We start from the raw sequence: 26,291 nt of genomic DNA, 5'->3' as shown, positions 1-26,291 counted from the left end.
ATCTCTTTATTCATACCCAGTGAACCCCTCCCAGTTTCAGCACGAATGCAATAAATCAATGTAGACTAGAGCTTGTAAACTATAATGCACAGGAAAATGAATGTTTGCCACATAGTCATGTATGAGTCAGTTGCTCAGATCTCTAAATACATTTGTATTGAGGAACATTCTTGAATAAAACTTCTAGGCTTCGAATTCGACAGTTTGTACTTCCATAAGGAACACTGTATGGCACTGCTTTTCTTTTGTGTCACATCAGAAACGGCACAGCACTGTCATCCTTGCATACCTAACAAGAATTTGTGTTTTTTTTTAGCACGGAATGTGCTGTTCTAATGCCCATACAGCCTCCTTCAACAAAATTTCCTTTGTAGAGTTTTTTATTGGTTCTTATTTAACTCGCACGACAGATTCGGTACCTTGAGTTCTCACTCGGTATCAACAGTTTTATATATTTATGTAATAGCCAGACATGATGTATAGACTTGAGTACGGCTCAACAAGCACAGATGTTGAGAAAAGTACTGAAGACAACTCAAATGTCAAAATAAAAATAAGCTGGAATGTACATATAATTATGGATATGGTCATGAATACAGTTAGCAGATTCAATATAAAGAATACGTGTTAGACGCACACTCAAAGAAACCTGTTGCATCTATATTTATGCAAATTACTTCGCAGAATCCAGCGCTGCAGTCTCGGGTGGGAGTTTGGTGAATGAGTCTACTAAAAATGAGTATAGCCGGAAAAGGCAGTTTGATCTTCGACAATGAGTATACATACGCAAGTGACATGTCATTATTACTGTTGCAGTGGTGAATGTTTCAAACTGCCAGTCGCATCATTCTGTGAGTTCCATCCGTATATTGCAGGGTTTGCTCTCTCGAATGCTCTGCGAGAAAAATGATGAACTGGAAATGTCTAGAGTAGTTCTAGAAAAACTAGTTCCAGAATCTTATCTCGGCCTCATAAAGAATGTAAAAAGTTTCTAGGGATAAGGTTCGTGCAGCAGTTGAATAAACTAAATACTTAGTTTTGCGAAATCATCTTGTCGTAGTAAACGTATTAAGTTCCCGTAGGTAGAGCGTGTCATTACGGATGACTGTGCTTATTGCATGCCATAAAAATTTAATTTGCGACCTACAATATATACAGACTCAACCAACTCAGAATAAGTGAAACACTTGGCATTAAAGATTGGTCTCACCATGACCTGTCTGCAAACATCCAAATAATAATTTCCATAAACCTATGTATTTCAAGAAAATATTTGGTGCGAGCTGTTTAAAACACCATAAAGCTATTTAACACTAATAGAAAGCTTGTAGTGGGCCACAACTTCAGCTGTTTTACTTCATTATGAAGTGCAATAACACACATGTGAGCCTTAAAACTAGGCCTGCACTGAATTGCTTTCTTAAGTTGAAAGTGCTATGCTCGGTTCAATATATTATCTTTTCAGAGCTGACAATGTGCAAGTTCCATTTTTTTTATATTTCCCATCCCCCAACTGCTGGGTGGGTAGGTACATAAAATTGATGACACCAACCTAACACAACGATTAATTTAGGAATTTGTTTGGGTATACCACTAGCGAAGCCATCTGCGGGAAATTATTTCTGTGACTCCCTCGAACCTACATCCCCGGGCTTTAAGTTCACATGTGAATCATGTCTGCAGACTTCTTTTTGTAATTGGAACTCCGTCCAACACAAGATTTAAATATGTTTTTGGCATTTTGGGCTTAGTAGTGCTTTTGCTGTTTCACCTAAAAAATAGGTAAGAATGCTTATTTCGAGTAGCATACCTAACACCTGGTGGCAAGAGGACTCCCTTGTCGTGATGCTAATCAAAAGTCACTGGCAGGGAGATACTCTGATGCTCTTGTTGCTAGGATTACCTCCCCCATTCTCCTTTCCGGTCCACAGAAGAAGATTGAGTCCAAGCTTGTGGCCACTAGTATCTCCAGATCTTGAGGCACCCAAGTAGCTGGAAATAAAACCAAATCACAATCAAGTGCTTTGCAGAGCTACATTAGAATAGCTAGCACATTCTATCGTGATCAGCACATAGATCCTTTTGTTTTTATACTTTGTACTTGTACCTATTAAAAACTGCTCTTTCGCAGCCACAGTCATAGTCACACCCCACGACAAGGCCGCACATGCCTTGAAATGATTGGTACCGAATTAGGGCGAGTGATCACTGCATTCATTTAACCCTCTTACACCCCAACCCGACAGATTTCTGTCAAATATTCACATTTAACTCTAAAGACTACAAAAAAAAAACTACTACTGCAATGCAGAGCCGTATAGTGGGAGAGTTTAGCCAGTGGGTGTGGTGACGAAGGTGCCGGAGAAGAGGAAAGGGAGGAGAGCGCGGAAAGAGGGAGAGAGAAGGCAGTAAAGAGGGGACGACCGCCATTTTGACTCAACGCTGTCGGTGCGGAGCACTGTTGAGGTTACGGCTCGTCTGCTACTGGCTTATTTCAATTTGGCCTGAGTAAAAGTTTGCGTTTAAACATAGAGAAACCTCTTTCTTTAGGTTTTTAAGCCACTGAGGAATAACAGTATATCATTTTATTTCGAGAGCTTGCCAAATAAAGGGAAAGGGCAGGTGTCTGGATAAAAAAAGTTTAGTTGGCGCACCAAGAGGCTAACTATTAAAAATGGGTACAACTCTGCGCAAAATGCCTAAAAAGCGTGGATCTGGACTTGACACTGACAGCGACACACAGTATCTATTTTATTGACTAAAAGGTACTAAATCATTATTTTCAGCTAACTAGTCAAACTAGATATTCCTCCCGACTTGCTTTTTAGGAAATTTTTAAATTTACAAGAACTATTAAGACGACGGCTAAAAAAAAAGCAATGGCAAAACCAACAATTGAAATCGCCTGCTCTCCAGTAGCACGACCTGCAGAATGAGCAAGCAGTCTAGAAAACAGAGGATGCCCTATGTATAATTTGTTTACATGCTGCAAAGCAATTGCTGGAAAGAGGTTTCACGACAGTAACAAAATTTCTTGCAATCAGTTGAGAACAAGTTAGAGCAGTGTACCTGTCCTTGTTCCTGGCATAACGTTTAAGTGTTGCCCATGCAAACTCAAATAAATTTGTAAATAACAACAAAAAAAGACTAACTTTTCTGAAAAAAATAGGCAACTTTGCAAAGAAAAGTTACCTTCCCATTTTATCCTATCCTATTTTATCCTATTTTTATCATTCTATCCCATTTTATTTCCGCGTATAACACGTTTTTTCCCTTAAAGGTGCGAAAAAAACATAAGAAAACTCGCAAGCCATGGATATCTAGCGAATTATATCAGAGGATTAAAAACCGGAACAAGCTGTATCAGATATTTTTAAAAACAAGGAGTGAAACTGACCTTCGTATGTTTAAAAAAGTACGGAATAAACTAAACACTGATATTAAAAAAGCAAAATGTGAATACTACATGCAAAAGTTTTCGGAAGTTATGGGGAATCCCCGCTTGATGTGGCAAACAGTAAATGAGTTAACTTCTAAAAACGTCTCGCCTAGAAAAGTGCCATTTTACGATGAGGCGCTATCGGAAGAGCAGATAGCAAACCGGTTTAACGCCCACTTTGTTACTGCTGGTGCTCCTTCAAATGACCGCGTAGATTTACCATGTGAACAGTTCATAAGGACAAATTGCCTAGATTCTCTTTTCTTATATCCGACTGATCAGTGTGAAATTATAGACCTAATTAGGGCACTAAAAGATGACTGCGCTTCCGGTATTGATGACATCAAGCCTAGACCTTTAAAGGCCGTTTGTGAAGAAATCAGCTTTCCACTGGCTCACGTTTGTAACCTCATTCTATCTACAGGCGTCTTCCCGGACAAAATGAAACATGCACGTGTGGCTGTTATACACAAAGGTGGACCAGTTAATGATTTAAACAACTATAGACCTATTTCTGTGCTTTCAGTTTTTTCGAAGCTAGCTGAAAATATTATAAATAAACGACTTGTTAAATTTTTGACCTCAAATAATATTCTAGTAAAGGAGCAATTCGGTTTTCAGAAAAATAAGTCACCAGAAGTTGCACTGCTTGGAATAAAAGAACAAATCCTTGAGAACATAGAACAAAAAGTATATACGCTAGGCATATTCCTTGACCTTAGAAAAGCATTCGATTGCGTTCAACATGACATACTCTTAAAGAAACTTCAGTTGTATGGAGTCCGTGGTGTTGCGTTATTATTATTTAAAAACTATCTCGCGTCCAGAACTCAGTATGTAACCATAAACGGAGTGAAGTCAGACTTTCAACGCATCAGATATGGAGTTCCCCAGGGATCTATTCTTGGACCTATACTATTTTTGGTATATATCAATGACATTGTAAACATACATGGTAGTTCAAATATAGTATTATATGCAGATGATACCAATATTTTCTTCTCCGGTGTAGACATACACGATCTCTTTGGTAGGGCAAACGAATGGTTAAGGGGGTTAGACATGTGGCTTAAATCAAATAAACTTTATTTAAACGTAGACAAAACTAAGTACTTACTATTTAAACCGAAAGGAATGACATTACCGTCAAATTTTAACTTAGAATTCCAGGACTCTTTCATTCAGCAGTCTTCAACTATTCGTTTCTTGGGAGTTGTATTCCACGAAAACTTATCATGGGCACCCCATATTGATTCGATCATAGGAAATCTTTGTCGAGCTGTTGGTCTTTTGAATAGATTAAGGTATTATCTCCCCCAAAAAGCTAAACGTCAAATTTATTTCGCCCTCATACACTCCCGCATAAGTTATTGTCTATTAGTGTGGTCAAGTACGTCCCAAACAAACTTAGATCGTCTCTTATCTATACAAAAGCGAGCATTACGAGCAATTGGAAACATAAATTTTTTTGGGAATGCCACACCATACTTTAGAACATACCAAATATTAAACTTAAGAGATCTACACAAATATAAACTGTCCCTCGAGATTTGGCGGCAATTTCATGCTGACAAATGGCTGTTCCATACAAAGTACCCCGTGAAAATTGGGCCGTACAATTTAAGAAAAAATGTAATAATGAAATCTCGTTCACGGACAAATTATGGAGACCAGAAGCTAAGTTTTCAGATACCAGATTTTTTGAACAAACACCCAACTATTTTAGACTTTCTAAATAGCGCCAGGTCACCCCTTAGTTATAAGAAAAGTGTGAAAGAAATTTTATTTACGGATGAATAAAACAACGAAAAATATGTCCTAAACTTCTTGAATGATAAATGCATGTAATATCACAAAAATGTTTTTTTTTTTTTTTTTTTTTTTTTTTTTTACCTGTTGTAGCAAAATGTAATATTATAGATAATTGGCCCACCTGTGTTCGCACACCCCTGGTTGTTTGTGATTTGTCTTCTTTTGTGTTTGTTTTTTATTGTATAGCAGTGAAAGCATGTCACTCTTGTTTTGTTTTGCTACCGCTGTTGCCAAAAAGGGCGGCGTGGCCTCGTCAGGCACTTCAAAGTGCCTTTAGCCATGTCCCCCGAGACATTCTGTAAGTTCTGTCTCAAATAAACTTATACAAACAAAAAAAAACAAAACCTTCAAAAAAATATGTGAGATACAGTTGTACAGCGTCCATTTGTGTGCTGAACAAATTTTGAGGCAAATCTGCGACAATGAAAAGAAAACGCCCGAGTGCAATTAAGGAAACGACAGAAAGGATGCATACCTACAACAAAGAAATTTAGAACGACCACGGGCAGAAAACTCTGGTGAGGCTCTCGGAGTTACTCCCTGCAGTGGGCCTGCGCAGACCAGAGAACAAAATCGGTCAGAGCTTGCAGCCATAACGTGCTTCATACCATGAAGTTCTAGAAATAGCTGCAGTTGGAAGCAGACTGCATTTCATTTGTCTGCAGAATGGAGCGTTTAATAGGTAGTACGCATTCATAAGGTGATACAGTCATGAATTCAGATTTTTCAGTGCAGCACTATATCAGAGCAGTACAACTTCCTATACCACCCATGGAACGCAAATCGGAAATCCCAGGGAGGTCGCAGCGCCATTTGAATACCCTGGTATCTGGTGGCTGTGCTAAAATCAACATGGCGGCTCAGCGAAACCAAAGCCGCAATTGCACGGCAGCGCCATTGTGTTTGGATGGATGGGCGGTAGCTTGCGTTACCTAGATTTAAAATATTTATATTTTAGCTTTTTCTTTTGCCCGGTTTGCGCGTTGCTTTGCTAGGCTTCTGCTGCTTTGCGGCTGGTTTTCGCATTTCAATGCTGGTTAATGTGCGCGCAAGCGCACACAAGCCAGCACTGAAATGCGAGACCAGCAGCAAAGCAACATAAACCTAGCAAAGCAACGAAAGTGACACATACACAAAACAATATGCAATGCTTGTTCTTTTGCGTTCATTTTTATTCAACAGACAGTAGAAAATACAGACGAAATTTCTCACGATTTTGCACACAAGAATCAAAGATATGAACAACAAAACAGGATAAAACGTTAAGGTTACGTGCGGGGTATCGATGATATGCGTCCTTGCAAAAACACTTCGCTAAACTTACATAAAATGTCTAGGTTCGTGATCCTTTTCGAGCTTCTTGGCGAATACTCACAATCCTTACGCCATCCAGTCCCAGGGTTGGTGCCTTGAAAAAAAAAGTTGAATTGCTTGATTGGACATTACGTGCCTGATATGGTCATTTGAAAACAACAAGCATTTTCTGCGCCTCCTTTCAAAAAACGGTACTTGGAGTTCAACACTGCGACAGTAAAAACTCGTGTCTCCTTTATGTTTCTTCTCCTTGACTTAAATGCCTCCACGCAAAATTGACAATCATTTCGAATTTGATTATATAAGTAAGCATGTAAGTGAAGACCGACGACGGTGTCTTGCAACTAGAGGAAAATAAGCAATGAGGTCAAGAAAAACAACTCAGCTCTTTGGTATTGAGTCTTCATCGAGAACCTGCCCATTCGTTTTTAATATTATCACTTAAATTTAGGGGTGCATCACTGCTAAACGAAACGGGAAACCAGAGCGGATCGCTCCATCGCTCATCCTTAGTTAATCGAAAAATATTTAGGCTCATTTTCACTCCACGCGAACAGACGCGCGAATCGCTGACAAAAATACCAAATAATCAGCTCACAGCAAAAAGTTTCCCACCTTTTAAAGTGAGCATATGTGCTCGATCTCGATATGACACAAAAGTCTCCAGTAATTTGACAATGACATATTTCTCGCGGCGAGTGAAGAGCAATCCTGAACAATGATAGGATTTGGTTTTGTGATTGGAAACCATCGTAGCTATTGCCAAAATCAAACAATTAATACTCACTACCACTGCGACAGTTAGGGTTTGTTGCAAACATCAAATCAGGAACTTAAGCAAGAGAAGACCAAAAGAGCGTACCGCACGTCCATTGGAACTCGAAACCATTAATGTCCCGGCTTTCGGCAGTCATTGTTTCCCCACTTGGCACATCAGGTGGTGTGGGGATGACGAAAATCCATGCTTGACCACATTACAAAAACAGCGAGTTCCAACGAAAAAGAAAGAGAGCAGCGCGCGCACGAACGAGGCACGAATCTCGCGCCGCGACGCACTCCAGAAGCGAAACAGCTCGCCGGCTCGCGTCCCTCGCGCGTTGTAACGGTCCACCGACTTCCCGGCGCCAGCGGCCAGCGCATCTCGAGGCGCGAGGCGTGGGTTCGGAGAGAGAAAAAGCGCGCCCAGTGCCCAGACACGTTGAAAGTGAAAGAGAAAGTTACGATAACAAGCTTCAAAGCCATTCACACCTTCAAAACAACTTCACTTTTATTTCACTTCATTAAATAAATGAATCATATTTATTTAAAATAAAATAACAAGTGCCAACACCCGCTGGGAGCGCGACAATCGGAAGCAGTTCGCCGGACCTGACGAACGTCATAAGTATACGCGGCCGGAGGGAAGTAGCCGAGAGCTTCACCCCAGTGACTATATTACCAAATTGTTAACCGTGCCGGGAACACTAAAAACCGAGAGCATTATTCCAAACGATCTCAGTATAAAGCTAACCACGACAGAAGCTGCAAGCCAAGTGATCTTCTAGTTGGATGCAATGGTACGTCGAGCTTATAATCGTGAGTCACACTGTTTTTGCTGCAATGGCTTGTAGTGCCAAATGTGGTCCAGCTTAAAGAGATGCGAAGTATAGACATTTGTGAGTGGGGCCCTGACCTAGTCTTCAGCTACATTGCGAGGTAGGACGTTCCAACCGGGATGTTTGCTGCCTGCAACCACACGACCAGCTTGTGCACAGCGATTGTTCTAGCCGAGTACATGTCCTCGACAGTGCCATTATTTGACAAGAAGTTTTATGAATGGTAAACATGATTGACTTACAGAGAGACTGCATCTCAACGACTAATGACTTGGGATACCTAACTGAATTCTGATATATTAACTAAATGCAAAACAATTACCTGACTGGCATTAAATTTTTCACCAGGGTGAGTCGACTCCGCATTAAGTTAAAGGAGTCGATGCGTCAGGCACGTAGCCGGGATTTTCATTCAGGGGGGGGGCACTCATGACAAAATGCTGTATGAGGGGGAGGGGGGGAGGAGGACCCATGCAAAATAGAAGATTTCGGGGGGGGGGGGGGGCGGGCCCTACGGGCTTCCTCCCTGGCTACGTGCCTGCGATGCGTAATAGGACAATACAAACAAAAATATGCGTTACAATTTCTTTTGCACCTCCAAAATGATTTGTTTTTGAAGGTAAGATACACAATGTTCTTGATGCAGAAAGTACCTCAGCTGTACAAATGCATATGCTGTAAGGGCACTAGCCAAGCCTATTCTCCTCAGCTCTGTGCTGGTTAAGCTAAGTTAGAGTATAGAAGTGTGCACGTTCACAGACAGCATGAGAAAGGCAGGGAGAAGTCTCCGTTGTTCCACCACCAGCCCGCCTGCTACCTTCGATGACGTTTCAGCGCCTCATGAGCCTGGAGCGAGCACATCTGTCCAAATTGGAGTGAAAAGCACAAGCACGTGCTGGAGGACACCCAGCCATTCTCTTGTTGTCATCGGCTATACTACAAGCTTTTAGTATGAGATATTTTTAAGCGAGAAAAAGCAATGCAAATATGCAGTCCACCTTTGACCATAATACAGAATTCTGATAAATATAACAGTTGCCATTCACCTTTTTTCAAATAAGTGCTCCCACCTATTGGAACATCTGCACATATGGTGCGTGAGTGGGTTCAGGACTGAGAGGCTCGAAGACAAAGAGCTCACAAGGTTTGTCTGGCCCTTCCAACCATGCGGGTACATTCGTCGCAAATCCCCGATTTCTAGACAAAATGATTTAGAATGAGCAAATCTTGTCTACGTCCGAGGTAGAACATTGAATTGTGATTTCCCATATTGTGCGAACTATCTTTCAAACTGCGCTGCCACCTGAAAATGAACTATGTTGTGGTATGGCACACGTCCATGCTGCCTGCTTCAGAGGGAAACCACGGCTTGTGTTGAAGACGACATCTTAGAATGTACAGGCAACAATGTTTAACGAACTAAAACAAAATTGATATCATTCAATGGACACAGATAGGCTCACAAAGTGTCGACACCGTGATTGTTGTTGTTGGTTTTACTCTTGCATACAAACAAAAGTGACTTACTCTTTCCTCCGATGTACAGTAAAACACCCTTATCTTCCTGGCCCACCAGTCCCTGTGCTATCAGGCGTTCCACAAGGGCCAGTCTTTGGGCCTTTACCTTTTTCAATTTTATAAACCAAATCACTGCCAACATTCCTGTGCGAGCAGGTTTATTTCCGGACGATGTTGTTATCTTCACTGAGGTAAATGATGTTAGTGACCAGACTTTACTTAACAGCTGCTTATCTATAATCCTCGATTGGTGTGACGTTTGGCAGATGTCACCAAATGTTAACAAATATGTTCGAATGCATATAACCAGCAAAACTGGTTTTGTTTCCTATAATTATTTCATTAACACTACTGCCCTAGCCGAAGTGACTTCCTATAAATACCTCGGTATAATCATTTCAAACGACCTGCGTTAGAACACCTACATTAAGTACTGTGCGCCTCAAACTTAACGCCTCCACGGCATTTGCCGTGTCTGACAGTCCCTGCGGCTGCCGATTGAATTATCTGCAGATTGTTTGGGTTTCTGATTTCTATCCCACCCTGAGAAGACATCCCTAACGTTTCGGCGACAAATTTAAAAATAAGTAGCCGACACGAGGTCAATATTTGGGAACCCAGACGGGGCGTTAACTTTGGGGTGCACTGTACATTGTTCGCGAGGCATTAAATAAGCTCTGGTTTCTACGGCGAAATTTAAAGCAAACCTTAACGGGTGTAAAATTAAAAGCCTATAAAACGTTTGTTCTGCCTATATTAGAGTACGCGTACGTTGTCTGGGACCCGTTTAGTAAAACCAACATAACTTTACTTGAATTCATTCAGAGAAAACGCTTGCGTTTCATATACAACGAATTTCAGAGACAATAACCGGTTTCCGAACTATATGCGTGTTCCAGCATTAGCCCATTAAGCCATAAAAGCATGTGTCAAAGATTAAAATTTTTGCTCCACTGACTAAACAACCGATTTAATATGGACACCTCTACATATATTTCACCTACTTTTCATAACTACCCCACGCGAAATTTTCATTGTAGATCATTACGAGGATACAGCTGTAGGGTCGATGTATTTAAGTTCTTATTTTTGCCAAGGACCATTCATGATTGGATTGCCCTACCTAGTTATGTAATAAATGCTGCATCTGAGTCATATCACTCATTACTAACCTCCGCAGTTTCTGTAACTCCTGCGATTAAAGGTATTTCTTGCAAGTTTTTGTGTGCTTTACTTTTTACTCAATACTGTATTATGATGACACTGATTGCCTCATTCGCGTGTGCTAAAATGACTAGAAATGTATGCCTTTATACGACCAATTATGTACCCCCTCCTACCACATCTCCTGAAGGTGATAGTAGTATCAATAAATAAAAAAATAAAATAATAAATTCCAAGCAACTTGCAGGAAACCGATATTTTTATCTTGACCTTAAAAAGAGCAGCCAGGCACGTAGCTAGGATTTTGTTTAGGGGGGCCCCGCCCATGACAAAATGCTCTATGAAAGGGAGGGGGGAGAGAAGGTCCCAAGAAAATTCAAGATTTTGGGAAGGAGGAAAGGGGCGGCCCCATGCCCCCCCCCCCCGCCCCCTGGCTACGTGCCTGAGAGCACCAAATCTAGTGAGATACCTAAGGCTGGCAAATATCGTGATGCAAGCGATACTTGGTAAATATATTTCACTACGAATATACAAACACGGTTTTCAAAGCTATCTTGAAAAGAGATATGGATACTCGAAAGTATCTGTAACATGCATTGCAAATGTATTTGAAAACTGATATACAAACACATTTTTCAAATGTATCCCTATTGAAAAATCCGGCAAAATGTTTCAGACACATTCGGTGGAAACGGGTTAATTTCCACTCATTTTCACCAGAAACCAGCGTAGATTACCAGTCTTTGGTGGAAATATTACCGGCCGCCACGTACGATTAAAATTCGGCAAAAAACTTCCCGTGACATCCGGCGGAAACGCATTAATTTTCACTGATTTTCACAAGAAATCAGCGTAGCCTCTTTCGCTGGGAGTTATACCAAAACCACTTTCGATTACCCGCCACTGGAATCCTACCGGAAGCCACTCTCGTTTGCCGGACACCGAACATGCCTGGAAGCCGACACAAGGGGAACGGCTAAAGTCAAGGAAGCCAAAACGAGCAGGGGGACTGTGTTTGCAATGGCGGTCGCTAATGCAGCGGCATTCTCGTGAATGCGTGTTTTAGCTCAAAACGACGTTGCAATTCTGCAAGAAGTGTGTGCAGCGAACTGTTTTGACGATCCAAAAAGGTGGGCAGCGATCACCGGCAACTTGATATTTTCGACAGGCAAAAGTCTGGGCCAGAGCAGATACGAGACCACTCGAGCGGCATTCTCGTGAGTGCGACTTTTAGCTCGGGACGACGTTGCAACCCTCAAGAAGTGCGTGCAGTGAGCTGTTTTGTTGATCCAAAAAGGTGGGCACTTTCACCCGCTTTCATCCGAAACCAGTTTAGCAGTCTTTGGTAGATTATTTTCCAGCTAACAGATTTCGCTCGAATGTCACTTGCAGCCCCTTTCGTATACCAGACGACCCGGTTTTCCTAGAAATCTTATCCGAAACGGGTGACTCGCTTCCCTGTTTACCGACCTTCACTCGAAGCCGACGCGAGGGGAGGGGGAAGGCGAGACGAGCCGGGGACTGGGTGTGTAATTATGGTGCCTCGCATCAAGGACGAGTCCCCACGCACCCTCTCTCCCTCGCGTTGGGATCGTGGGGAAAATGGAAGAGGGTCGTTTTGTTGACTTTTTATTTGAAGAAAACCGGTTTCCTTGTCCGTCAACGAGCAACGGCCGACCGGGAACGAACGCTCAGTCTCGGCTTCTCGTTCCATGTGTGCGACCTGTATCTTTTAAAGCAGCTGGGTGTGCAGATGAAAAGAATATATCTTTCAGTGACCTGTTTTTACGCCTTTTGTCCGTCCGTCTTCAGAAGCATCCAGCGAGCGAAAAAGACTGGGCCCAGGATTTCTCAACGTCGGCGGTTGTTCGTTTCGCGCGTTCGTGGTTTTCGCTAAGCGTGCTATTGACGCCTGTTGCATCCGCGGCGACGGCATCAGGGATGACATCGTGAGTGTGCCCGGGATTTCTCAATGGCGGCGGGTGCTCGTTCCACGCGTTTGTGGTTTTCTCTAAACGTGCTGCTGACAGTCTACGTGTATGTGTCCCTGTGGTGCACCTGCGCGGTTTTGTTAGTTGAACTACCGTGCGTCTAGAATTTACAAAGCGGCATTATGAGTACCTTGAACGATATCTTTTGCGGCAAAGAACTTGGTTATTCCTATTTGTTTTGATTGCTTTTTTACAGCTGTGCAAATTGTTCCACTGGTATCGACCCTGTTAAATAAATACATAGAATCAGACTTGTACACGTTACTGAAAGATAGTAACGAATTACATTTACAAGTACTCAAGGCTAAATTGTAATTTATTACAATTATAATTACCCTCCCATGAAAGTAAGTGACCGTTACCCCAAAAAGTAATCCGTTACTTTCGTGGCGTCACTTTTAACATTTATGTCCTCAAGTAAGAAACAAAGGGAAGGGGGTTATTCAAGTTCTTGTTGTTGTAACGTGTTCCATTTAATGACCTTGAGTATTTTGAGCAACAGCTGGCTCTCCAAAGTCTCGTCAGACATTTTGCGTTATTTCTTACTCAATATGCCGACTGCTACGCTGAACACCTTTTGAGGTGAGGCACTGGATGGGAGTGCCAAATTGTTCCTCACGAATGCTTCATGCTCTGCATTGAGCTTCTTCAGCGAAGCAAGGGAAGTACTATTTACCTCGAATGTAGAGCAAAGCTTCGACGTTGCAGCCGTTGCCTGCTATTCGAGAGATTTAGTAGATCCTTCCGATACCTCCGATACCCGCGATAACGATATGATGCATACGCAAAGACGGCGGCGAAGTATCGGATATCATTATCGGAGTCATCGGACCGAGCTACTAAAATTCTCCATTGTTTAAATCGTGAAGCTGTGGAAGTCATCAATAGCAAAACATAGTTGTAACATTAAGGTGATAATTAAATAATAAATAAGGTTTGGCTCGATATTATTCTTCCTTATGTTCTGAACAGTTCGAGCCCCACTTGAAACGTTGGTGAATAAAAAAAGTTTCCAGTATATAAATATAAGTAATAGCAGAAAAAGAAGGACACTCATAACAACAATTAATTAGAACGTCGGTTAAAACAAGGAAATGTAAACGCACGTTTGCCGTGTGTACCTTTCTTGTTGCCGTTTAAAAACGCACGGAGCACGAACCGACTGCAGTTTACTCCGGTGTTCTCCAGATAGACGTCCGCTGATGCCACGGGCAGCAAAGGGTAGAAGTAAGCCGCGCTATGCCCCAGTCACGAATTTCAGTCTTTCCCCCAGCCCAGAATATCAAGTCTACGTCAGCCACCATTATGTTTTATTTGTAAAAATATCTGCTTGAGATAAGATGGGCCCTGCTGGGGCAAAACGCAAAAAGCTGACTTACAAAAAGGGTAGGGTAGACGGAGCGTTTTCTCGTGTTGTGAGATTAGGAAAATTGTCGTAGAAGGACATTGTTAATTCTTTTCAGTGCATTTACCGCCTCGCGCTTCTCAAAGAGGCGCACAATCACTTGGTGTCCTCCTCTCCCCGTCTTCGATCGCAAAGAAAAAACAGAGGGACTAAAAAGAGCGGGAATATCTAGCCCCATCCGCCCTCCCCCCCCCCTTTTTTTTTCCTTTTTTTTTTGTAGAAATGTTTATTTGGATTTTCGTGACAGGGTTGTTAGGGTCTAATAAAATAAATTCAGGGGCTTGGTGTCGCAAAAAAAAGGCTTTGCGGAACTGAAGTGCCAAGCCTCCCTTTGCGCTCACTGCCGTTCACTCTACAAAAATGAAAACAAAAACTTTATTTAGGAGGGGATGAGGGGGGGGTTGGTTCTGTCAAAAAAATGTAACGGATTACAAGGAATCCGTTACGTCCAAAATGTAAGGGAATTACTTTAAAATTACTCTAGAAAATATGTAATTATTCCGTTACTAAATTACCGATAAATGTAAGGGATTACAAGTAATTTCGTTACTTGTAACGGATTACGTACAAGTCTGCATAGAACCATCACGTCTACAACCGCTTTAATTGTTACCGAATCGTCCAGCATCCGGTAAACATAACCAACCACGGTTCATAGGCTTCCTCCTAAGTGCCTTCCGTTGACGTCCGAAAAACGAAAGAAAAAACACGGTAAATCCCGGCCACTCTGGTGATCGTTTGGTAAATTCTGGCTTTACTGGAAGTAAAAAGAGTTTCATAATAGCTTCACGTAAACATCCGCTGACATTCTGCACACTTAACATTTTTACACCCTTTAAGGGTGCTACAGCACTTTTTAGGGGTGCTGCAGGGGGTTCGCACCCTTCACTTAGCCGTCCAGCACCCTTTTTCTTGCAAGGTTAGCCCCCCTCACGCCGAGCGCGAGGGTGCATGAGTGCGAGCACCCTTCCGATTCATTGTGAGGGGTGCTGAGTGCTGGAAGGGTGTTGGAAGGGTGATTAGTTATTCGGTCAAGTTGTTCTTTATTTTTAGCAACATAATTTAGAAAAAAAGGAAGCGATAGATATATGTATGTCGTCTTCAGTTTATATAACTGGGCTCAACGTACATTAGATGAATTGATAAACCACAGTATATTTTTTATTCATTTTATTTTTGTTTATGACTAATTAACCAAAATATGTTACTTTAATATATTACTCTGAAAATCCGATTGGCTTCTGTTTCAAATTACGACCAGCAAAAATAAAGCTCAATCAATCGATCAAACAATCAATCAACCAATCAACTAGTATTTACTGCAGAGTTAAGGAAAAACCACTGGACTTCACGCTGGCATAGTTCAATGATAACAATAAAAATAAAATCATTTATTGTTTTTTGCAGTGTCCAGGGACATCCAATAGACCGATCCCACAGCTAGTTTGAGTACGCCACCGCTGCCGACATGCATCGTGAGAGCTGTAGTCTTTCTGCACGTGAGACAACGCTGCTAGAGGTCTGCGCGAGCAGAGCACGAGGCAGCATGAGCGATCTCGTGAATTGGCGTCTGCCTCCTACGAACTACAGCTATGGTGGCGTCACGCATGCGTGGAACGCTTGGTGAGATCGGTCTATTTGACTTCTTGCTAGCGTAGTTCAATACAACGCCTAAACAGATAAGCTTGCGCGCGCGCAGACACACATACTCGCGCGCACGCGCGTACGCAAGCATGCACACGCGCAAACGCACGCAGACGCAGACACACGCGCAAACAACCACGCGGACGTATCCACACGCGCGCACGAACACGGGCGTATACACACACACACGCACGGAAATGAATACGACGAAGAAAACGTGCTTGAGCTATAGTTTCAGTTTAGTGTTGAAAAAACAACCGAAAGTTTAGATAAAACCTATAATAGACTAAATTTTTTTAGCTTTCTACAGCATTATAGTGACACTATTTATAGTAATATAATACTGATTTGCTTAGTTTCGTTTTCAAAAACGAAAAAAAAACGAAGAGCCTTTTGAAGACTGCGCCACTGCGCAAGGACCGTCGTTATTGCAATCAGCTGCCGTTGGCACTGACCGTTGGGGCTGCGCAGGCTTCGAGAATCGCTTCTTTTTTACGTTTTAGCCATTTTAGATATCTTCCTTACGAATAACGTGTTCAAGAACAGCAAGCGATGACTGAGAGCTGGGAGACGCTGCGTCTTACCATCGCAAGTTGCGGACAGTCCATCAACACTGCTCCAAACGCCGGTGAGCAATATTGTTTTTGCGAACTGCGTCGCTGTTTCAAACTTTGTCGTGTACCGTGAGATTGATAAGCTATGCTTGATTCTAACGATGCTTCTGGCCGGTGTTATTTCGTTATTTAAAAAGAGCGTACGTTGTACAAAACTTATGGCTCGCTCCGCAGTGTGTGAAAGATTCATGTGCAGCGGAGCCGAGAGGCTGTTCTGGGCGCCGTTCTACGACGTTCGTCCGACGACGCTTTTGCGGAGCGTTCAAGTGCAGTCTGACGGCACTTTAAGGAATCACATGTCATGCTAGTTCTGCCGTGTGGTTTCAATAGCCGCTCGCCACCGATTCGTTTCGTAAAGCGGGAGCGAGAAAAAACGTTACAAGAGCGAGCAGCATGATTTGTTGATTATGCTTATGCTTGTGCCGCAGAGACGCGCGGTCTTTTCGCGTATGCCGAAGCGGCACGCTTTCGAAGTTTACGATTGTGCGATGTAAATAAAGTGAGTTTGGATGTCGCGTTTTTACGGGGCAGCGAAAGCCGCTACAAAAAGCAGAGCAGCTAGAAAAAGCAAAAGTATGAAAAAATGCGAAAGATCCTGAATATTCGATGGTGTTGAAAGACTACCAACGTACCGACTCGCCCAGTTATTCTTTCTGTCAAAAAATAATAGCCAATAGTAATAAACGAAATAAATGCCAACTTTTAATTGGTTATAAATGTGTAATTCATGCAGTACATCCTTCTCTGCTCTGTTGCTTTCATGATATCAGGTAATGTGTAAATGTATAGGATAGTTCACAGGAACAATTTGTGTCCGACCCATTATATTGTATGTTTTCTCTAAATGCTTGAAGTTATATAAAAAATGCTCATCATAAATTAAGCCGCACCACTGAATGTACAATAGCTTGTGACTTCTATGTATGTTCCCAGCAAAAGAAAAAGATGCATTAAAAAGGGGTCAATTATTGCGTTTCCTCTCTGTTAAAGCTTTTTTCAGGTACACTCAAAACTTGGGTGTCTACATCTAAAAGAGTGGAATTGACATTTCCCGCAGGGCTGGCAGGCCTGACTTAGTTTGGCTGGCAGCTTGCAACCTTTGGGAACCTGGAGAACTGCACCACAAGAGTGAGAGTGACGCCCACCCTGCACTTCCTCTACGATGGCACCATAAGGAAGGGGGAGCTGCCCCCAAAGTGAATGCAATGGCAGGTGTGGGTCGTTACAGTGAACCCCCATACAGATGATACCAAACAGAAAATCATTAAAAATAAATTATTATTAGAAACAGGGAATGGGAGTAGCACAGACAAGGAGGAGGAGATGAACACAGTGCTCTGTCATGTCCGTATGCCCTGTTCCCATATTCTTCACAATTTATTTTTAATAATTGTCTACCAACTGGTCTAATCATCAGCACTAGCCAACAAGAGTATGCTGCTAGTTTTTACTCTGCATTAACACTGTGCTCACAGTTAAATCCTACCGTAATGAACAAACAAAAAATGGGTGCAATCCAGGCACGTAGCAAAAATGTTGATTTCGCGGCGCCCATGACAAAATGCTGTATGAGGGGGACGGGGGAGAAGAGGCCCCAGCAAAATGGAAGACTTTGGGGAGGGGGGAAGGGGAAGCGGAGAGGGGGATGGGCTTTCGTTATGTTTTGAGTAGGACAGGCTCTGGCAATACCTCTGTGCCACTGGGAAAGCTGGGGTTCATATCCTTCAAATTAATTGGATCCAAGAAGCTATAATATGTATTAGTGGCTGAGAAACTGCCCTGGAGGAATGCAGGCAGAGGGTAACAAAATTGAATGCTCACGCGAGAGAAAAATAATACAGACAAACAAGACGGACAGAATAATCCACTACCGATGGAGTTACCATGCAGTTGCCTTCATTTTGTGCGTTGTAACGTCGTTGGGCTCCCTGAAGCAATTAGCTAGACATGTCAGTCTGTACTGGGCAAAAGACGACGAAGGAGCATTTTTTTTGTTGCATTTTATGACCTTCCATTTCAGCTTCTTGAGATAAAAGGAATCCTTAGAATCCCTGTATTGTTGGTTTGGGCATCCTAGGGAATAAGGAGAGAATTATGTTACTAGTGCATTATGTTTTAATTGAACAAGCCAGAAACAGCTTGTGCTGCAGTAACGTCACACAATGCCGAATGCACGTGGCTTGCGACGCATTGGCGATGCCTCATGAAGCAACTACGATGGGTCAGACCCGCTATGTCTTTTTTAAAGCAAAATGAATATTATAATCAGGGAGCTGCATCAGTTATTTATTAAGGTACTTTGTATTTATTATTGCAGATAAACGAGGAACATCTGAAGTTATAATTATAAAGTATGGAATCATTAAGCAACGAAAACATAAAATAATCAACACACCCGCCATGCAGCGGTGGAACAGGAGGCGCACCACAGTAGCCCTCAGCAGTGAAAGCACACTTGAGCAGTTGTAACAGCTGTGCAGTGGCTGCAGTTACACCTGTGTGATTGCAGGAAACTTTGCTTAGAACCAAGCTCCTTAATTTTGTGCAACATGTGGTTATGGGACTAATGCAACAAATGCTCGCCAATCTGTGCCTTCGACTCGCCGGTCGCTGTAGGTAGGCATGCTCGGAACATTAGCGTGGTCTTGGTCGTCTTCTGCTGCCCCTGAAACCGGCTGGAGCCAAGAGTCTTCGCCTGTGCGCTTTAGACGCTTACAAGAAGTATGCTTGTACAGCACTACATCCAGCTCCACACTCCTTTTAGTACCCGAAGCCCCAACTTCGATGGACCTTGCAAAATCATGCAGGCAAGCGCCGTGGAGGGCGAGCCCCCCACGGCGCCAAGGGCATGAAAACTGTAGAGAATTTCTACTAACCTTATACTAGAACGGTGCTACTATTTTTCAGACATCTTGGCAGTAGCGGCTACGATGATCGTGGTTTGCAATGTGAAGGAAACCATGGCACTGTCACATCTGTTTGTTGGAGAGGGGGTAAGCTCTCAACTATCTTTTCTAGCATAGGTTGCAGAATGTAACCTAGCGTTTTTATGAACTCCCTTGCGCACAATCTTTCTAAGCAAATGTTTAGGCAACATTCGGGCACATATGCAATTGTGAATGTATCCATCGTAATAATGTTTTTCATTTTTTTTAATGGCAGCCAAGCACGCGGTACATTACAAACTATTACCTTTCTTGCACAACGGATAGAGCCATGTTCCAAGCTTGTACCTGGTTTAGCCTTCATCTAGATCAGAGTTTAGCAAAGGTATGCAATCGGAGGTGATGTTTAGGAGTTGCATGGTCTCAGGGGAGCCAATACGATGCCGATGGCACTGCTTCACATGTTTGACTACAACTTCGACAAACAAGCTTTCTAATCACTGCACCGCACACTCTTCTAGAAAGGTACAAAAGATCCAGTAGCCGTCTTTCCTGACACACTGATGGTTGGAAATATCATGGCCGAAAGTAGTTTCCCCAAGATTTCTAACCATCTGAAGCAAAATATTTTGCCCAAATGTACATGGGAGGTGAAGTAATTGCAGATCAGGAGATCACAGAAGGAGAATGCGGGCTCTTCTTGACTGATTCTGGCTCTTTTGTAATGAGCAAGCCAAAGCAACGTTTACGTCTCTATGTGGAACCCGACTTCTGGCTAGCATTGCCGAACTTTTACTGATCGCAGAAATAATGCAGGTGTCCCTGTTGCACTGATGATCTTGCATATTTTTCAGTGCTGGGAAAGCATGATTTACTGCCACTTGTCTAAGTTGCATTCTGTACAAGTTTAATCAGGCCTGCAGGGGTGGGAGTATTATATAATTAACATAGATCAAGTAACTATTGCAAATAACAATGGACCAGCTCGCTGGTAGATAGTGATATTTATAACAGTCATGATTTAGAGAAGACTATCACGCATGGTTCCTGCTTTACATTGCACTGATTTTGCTTGCAAACACAGGAGCAAGACATCCCGGCAATGCCCTGCGTCGTGCACTCTGCAATGACGACGAGGTGGCTGACTTTTTGTACCTCGCTGTCGATAGGCAGCGGTTTTTGTCCGTGAAGAATGCAGAGGACGACATCGCTGCCATCATGGTGGCTTACTGGCTTTTTAATATAAAGTACTCGAAAAGGGCAGCAAACAGAGTTCCTGTACTAGAACGGTTGTTTGTCGGCATCAGCAGCACTACTCCGAGGCCAGTTGTGACGACATTCCTGAACAAGGTCGCAAGAGCGTAAAATCAATGAGGCCGACAAACAACCGTTCTAGTACCAAAGGAATGCTGAACCGAAATTCGGAGGGCACGAAACCAGGCAGGAGCACTAGGTGGGAACCTGCAAACCTTAGAACATAACTCATATGACGGTATCTTGTACGGATGGCAGTACTTTTTGGAAAATATGAGCATGATTCAACAAAGCTTGCGACATCGGCATTCTCCTCTTCCCTTTTTCGGAATTATGCCCATCCAGTTTAGATACCGCTGCATGAGTGACGTTTTGGGGTCTGCAGCATCCCAGTGTGTGCTTCTGGTGCCTTGTTTTGTGAGGTCAAATTTCAATACAGTACGCATCATTTTTAACTTTCTAACTCTAAACTAAAATGAATGTTCCATACTTTCCAGACTATAGTGCACAAACTATACATGTCTAAAAGTTGATATTTTACATCGTACGGTCTATCTGCAGGTGTGGACTCAACAATTTTTGTTTCAAGATTGTTCAATATTACAAAACTTGTTAGGCCAGATTGCCGTGTTTTGGATATTTTACGCTGGGATAAAGTAAACAATACAACCTCTTACCATCAGTCTGTTTTCCAGGCTTTCGATACCTCGCATCTGACATGGTGTTTGCTTGGGAGCCCGCACGGAACCAACTTGGGTCAAGCTTAATCTTGAGGAGCTTTGCGATTGGCTGACGAGCGGATTAGAGAAAGTCCCCTGTCATTCATCCGCAGATATCCCTTTTGTGGAGTTCTCCAGCCTGAAGTTTTCCCCCAAAACTATACACCGAGTGCGGACTATCTAAGAAAATACTTTTTCCTTTTAACCGAAATTTACCCTTGCGCATTATACACCGGATTGTGTACTATAGTCTGAAAAATATGGTAGCTTGTTTTAATGTTTTAAGCCCTAAAGTAAAAGAAGTGTAGCTTTATTTTATGCAACTTTAGGGCCTTAAATGAAATTCGCATATGCAATGGAACAAAAAGTATACACTCGAAACGGAAGGCATCTAAATTGTTCTACTGTGCTAGTCATTTTATGAAGAACCATTGTGATGTACTGAGGTAATCTGTATTGATTTTTGTTTTGTTTTTCTTATTTTTGCTAGCATCTCAAGCCTACGCTGTGATATTTAAAGAAAATATATTTGGTTATTTGTATGGAGGGCATAGCTGGTTATTGTGTTGTGCTCACATAATAGTTCAATAAATGATTATTCATATTGTTACGGTGAAAATGGGATTTATTTACAGGTGATTGAGATGGTAGAAAATAGAGGTGACAGTGTCCGTTGCCAGCAAAGCCAAAAACCAACGATCCTCTTCTTCTTCTCTCCTCCAACTTGCTCCCAGACCACCTCTTCTTTATCCTCGTAATACTACCCCCCCAGATAGAAAACGACGCCTCGTCGTTGAGTTGAAGGTGGTTGTGGTGTCACTGAGTAAGGAATGGTTTGAGGCGTAGGATGTGGACGGTTTGACGTTGTTTGTTGCGACCGGTGTGGTTTGGCTGGATCGCTTCAATCACGTAGGTGACGTCACTTACTTTGCGGTGAATTCGGTAAGGCCCAGTGTAACGAGGGAGGAGTTTTTCGGCTAGTCCAACACGTCGTTGCGGGGTCCAGAGTAAAACCAGGTCGTCGGGTGAGAATGTAACGAATCTGTGAGTCTGATCGTAGCGCGTACACTGGCGTTCTTGAGAATCAAGGGTACGAATTCTCGCTAACTGTCGGGCTTCTTCGGCGTGACTGACTGCATCTGTTGTGTAGGCGGTAAGCGAAGCATCAGGTTGTAGAGGGAGGAGGGTATCGAGCATTAACCGGGGCTCCCGACCGAAGAGAAGGTAAAAAGGTGTGAAGCCAGTTGTATCGTGACGGGAAGAGTTATAAGCGAAGGTTATAAAAGGCAGTGCTGCGTCCCAGTTGGTGTGGTTTGAAGAGACGTACATGGATAACATGTCGGTGAGTGTCCGGTTAAATCGTTCAGTTAAGCCATTTGTTTGAGGGTGATAGGCGGTGGTCACCTTGTGAAGTATGGAACAGGACTGTAATACTTCTGCCACGACTCGTGATAGAAAGCCGCGTCCTCGATCGGTGAGACGCTCACTAGGCGCTCCGTGCTTTAAGATAACTTCTTGTAAAAGAAATTGAGCGATGTCGACTGCAGTGCTAGTGGGAAGTGCTCCAGTTACTGCGTATCGAGTCGTGTGGTCGACTGCCACTGCTATCCACCGGTTCCTCGCCGATGACAAAGGGAAAGGACCGAGAAGGTCCACGCCCAGGCGTTGAAATGGGGTTTCAGGCGGGTGTAGTGGTTGCAGGAGTCCGGCTGGTAGTGAAGGCGGCTTTTTCCGGCGCTGGCAGAGGTTGCAGGAAGAAACGTACCGTTTGACACATCGATAGAGGTCGGGCCAGTAAAACCGTTGTTTTACTTCTTCATAGGTCCGGACAACTCCTAGATGGCCAGAGGATGGGGCGTCGTGTAATTGCTGAAGGATGCTTGTCTGCAGTTGTTTTGGGACGACGAGGAGCCAGGGTAGTCCGTAAGGTCTAAAATTTTGTCTGTAAAGGACTTGATTATGGAGACGATAGAGCCCGCAAGAAGGAAGATTTGTGCCAGCCGTCACGTCGTTAATGATGCGTTGAAGGATTGGATCGAGACGCTGCTCATGTGCGAGATTGAGGAGGTCAAAGATGGGGAGCACCGGAAGTTCGAACTCATCAGAACCGATATCTGGTGGGTCCACAGGATGGCGGGATAGGCAGTCGGCATCTTGATGTAATTTGCCAGATTTGTAGACTATGGTACAATCGTATTCCTGCAGCCGGAGTGCCCATCGTCCGAGGCGACCGATTGGATCTTTTAAAGAAGCGAGCCAGCACAATGCATGATGATCGGTGACGATGCGAAAAGGGCGACCGAAGATATATGGACGAAATTTGGCGATTGACCATACGACGGCTAGGCATTCTCTTTCTGAAATTGTGTAGTTCCGTTCCGCTGGAGAAAGCAGTCTGCTGGCATAGGCAATGACTTGCTGCTGGTTGTGTTGATATTGCGCGAGGACGGCTCCAATGCCATGGCCACTAGCATCCGCTCGAATTTCTGTAGGTGCTGAGTCGTCAAAATGGCCGAGGATCGGGCGTGATGTAAGTGCTGCCTTCAAGTATGCAAAAGATGTCTGCTGTTCTTTGTGCCAGATAAAAGACTGATTTTTCTTGAGTAGCATGGTGAGAGGTTGAGCGATCTGGGCAAACTGTCCAATAAAGCGTCGGAAATAAGAACAGAGGCCCAAAAAGCTTCGGACGTCTTTCGCCGATTCAGGTAGAGGGAAATTGTAAACAGCGTTGATTTTTTCGGGGTCGGGTTGAATTCCGTTTTTATCGACGAGGTGTCCTAAAATTTTAACTTGTCGGTGGCCAAAGTGACATCTGGATGAATTGAGCTGTAATCCAGCGTCTCGAAAGATTTGCAGCACTTGCGCCAAGCGGTCTAGGTGAGATGAAAAGGAGTCCGAAAAAATAATAACATCGTCCAGGTAGCACAAGCAGACGGTCCATTTTAAATCTTTCAACAGACGGTCCATCATCCTTTCGAACGTGGCGGGCGCGTTACACTGGCCGAAGGGCATTACTTTAAATTCAAAGAGTCCATCGGGAGTGATGAAAGCGGTTTTCTCCCGATCGACTTCATCTACGTTGATTTGCCAGTAGCCGGCTCGGAGGTCGATGGACGAGAAGTACTCAGCTCCATGTAAGCAGTCTTGAGTGTCGTCTATTCGTGGGAGGGGATAAACGTCCTTTTTGGTTATTTTGTTCAATCGGCGGTAGTTGACGCAAAAGCGCCAAGACCCGTCTTTCTTTTTAATTAGGACAACTGGGGCTGACCAAGGGCTTGAGGACTGTTGAATGATATCTTTAGCCAGCATGCTGTCTACTTCTTGCTGAATAATGCGGCGTTCGCTCGCAGAGACGCGGTAAGGACGCTGATGAATGGGGACTTCCATACCGGTATCGATACGATGGGTAACGGCAGAAGTTCGGCCAAGAGGACGATTGTTAAGGCCGAAAATGTCGTGGAATCTGGAAAGTAGGGTGTGGAGTTGTTGTCTTTTGTCTGGGTGCAACTTGGTGTCTATCATATTTGTGAATTGTAAAGAGCCAGGGTACTGCAACTGCTGCGAAGTAGTAGCTTGAGAGCCATTTTGTGAAACAGCTGAAATGACACATTGGTTAGTCGGGAAGCTCGTAGCTATGGCCGTACCCTTAGCTAAGGTTTGAGTAGACGTACCAATATTCGTTATCCAAATATGGGCTGTGCAATTGCATATAGTGGTGACTGAGTGGGGTAGGGCGAGTTGTTTCGATAAGAAGATGTTCATATTCGGTGCAATTACGTAATCACCACTTTCTGCAGGTAGGTTAGTGGTGACGTCTAGGGAGACAGTGGCAAGGGGTGGAATTCTCAAAGTTTCGGCACAACATAATTTATACTCCATTGGTTTAGAAAGTTCACATGTGTCACCTCCGCCGAGTTCTATTTTTCCCTTTTCACAGTCAATAAGGGCTGAGTGTGAAGAAAGAAAATCCCAGCCTAGGATGATTTGATGGGGACAAGTCGTCAGTACCGTGAAAAGAACAAATGCCGTGTCGCTATCGAATGTAATGCGTGCACCGCACATACCGAGTGACAAGATAAGCCGACCGTCTGCGCTCCGTAGAGTTTTTGTGTCGGGTGGGGTCATCACTTTCTTTAATTGTCGTCGGAAATCTTCCCTCATTATGGAAATAGCGGCGCCTGTGTCTACAAGTGCATGCGTCGGTATACCGTCAATATAAATGAGCATTCGGTTACGAGCGGTGCCAAAAGTACTGTGGAGAGGATTTTCGGCCAATCCGTGGAATGCAGCCTCACCTCCTGAGGCCGCATGGCTTAGTTTTCCGAGCGCCTTGAAGTGAAGGACGGCGACGAAGGGCGACGGCGAACAGGCGATAGGGATTGGTGGCGGTGTGGAGACGGCGATCGATGATTATGCAACGGGACATGAAGTGTGTCGTCTTGAAAATCGCGGTGATTGGGAAAAGAAGAAACCTGACCATTGTACGGGCGACGGCTTATAGCTGAAAATGGACGTTGTTGTATGCTCCAATTATTGCGGCAGTAGCGAGCGACATGGCCTGCCCTGCTGCAATTGAAGCAGATAGGACGGTTGTCAGGCGTGCGCCACTCAGCAGGGTCTCGACGGCGGCGTGGTATAAACCCGGGTGTAGCAGCTGGTGAACCCAAGCTGCAGCAGTCGGCCGCATGGGCATGTACCTCCGGTGGGGTGCGGCACCATGGACGCTGAGACGAGTCATAAAGCCTGTCCAACTCTTTCCTGACGACGCTTTGCACGACGGAGATAGATACAACGTTCGTTGCCGAGTCGGAAGAAGGGGCAACGGTTTCCGACGGCATCATGGCTTCAAGTTCGCGACGAACAATTTTTGTTATTTTGGTTGACGTCGTGTCAGTATCCTCGCATGATGATGTCGAAGGGGTGTTAGGCAGTCTCTC

The 26,291-nt window shown here is 43.6% G+C and overlaps 1 pseudogene; it reads right to left on the bottom strand.

The window, feature by feature from the left end:
• The window catches only part of LOC115325274, a 36,220-nt pseudogene extending 10,556 nt beyond the window's left edge, over positions 1–25,664 (bottom strand).
• Between the last annotated feature and the right edge of the window lie 627 nt (positions 25,665–26,291).

This window comes from Ixodes scapularis, unplaced genomic scaffold, assembly GCF_016920785.2.
Source record: "Ixodes scapularis isolate PalLabHiFi unplaced genomic scaffold, ASM1692078v2 PGA_scaffold12__126_contigs__length_90152505, whole genome shotgun sequence".
In the NCBI taxonomy this organism is placed as follows: Eukaryota; Metazoa; Arthropoda; class Arachnida; order Ixodida; family Ixodidae; genus Ixodes; species Ixodes scapularis.
Note: the sequence above shows the minus strand (reverse complement) of the source record. Positions and strands in the feature narration are given on the sequence as shown.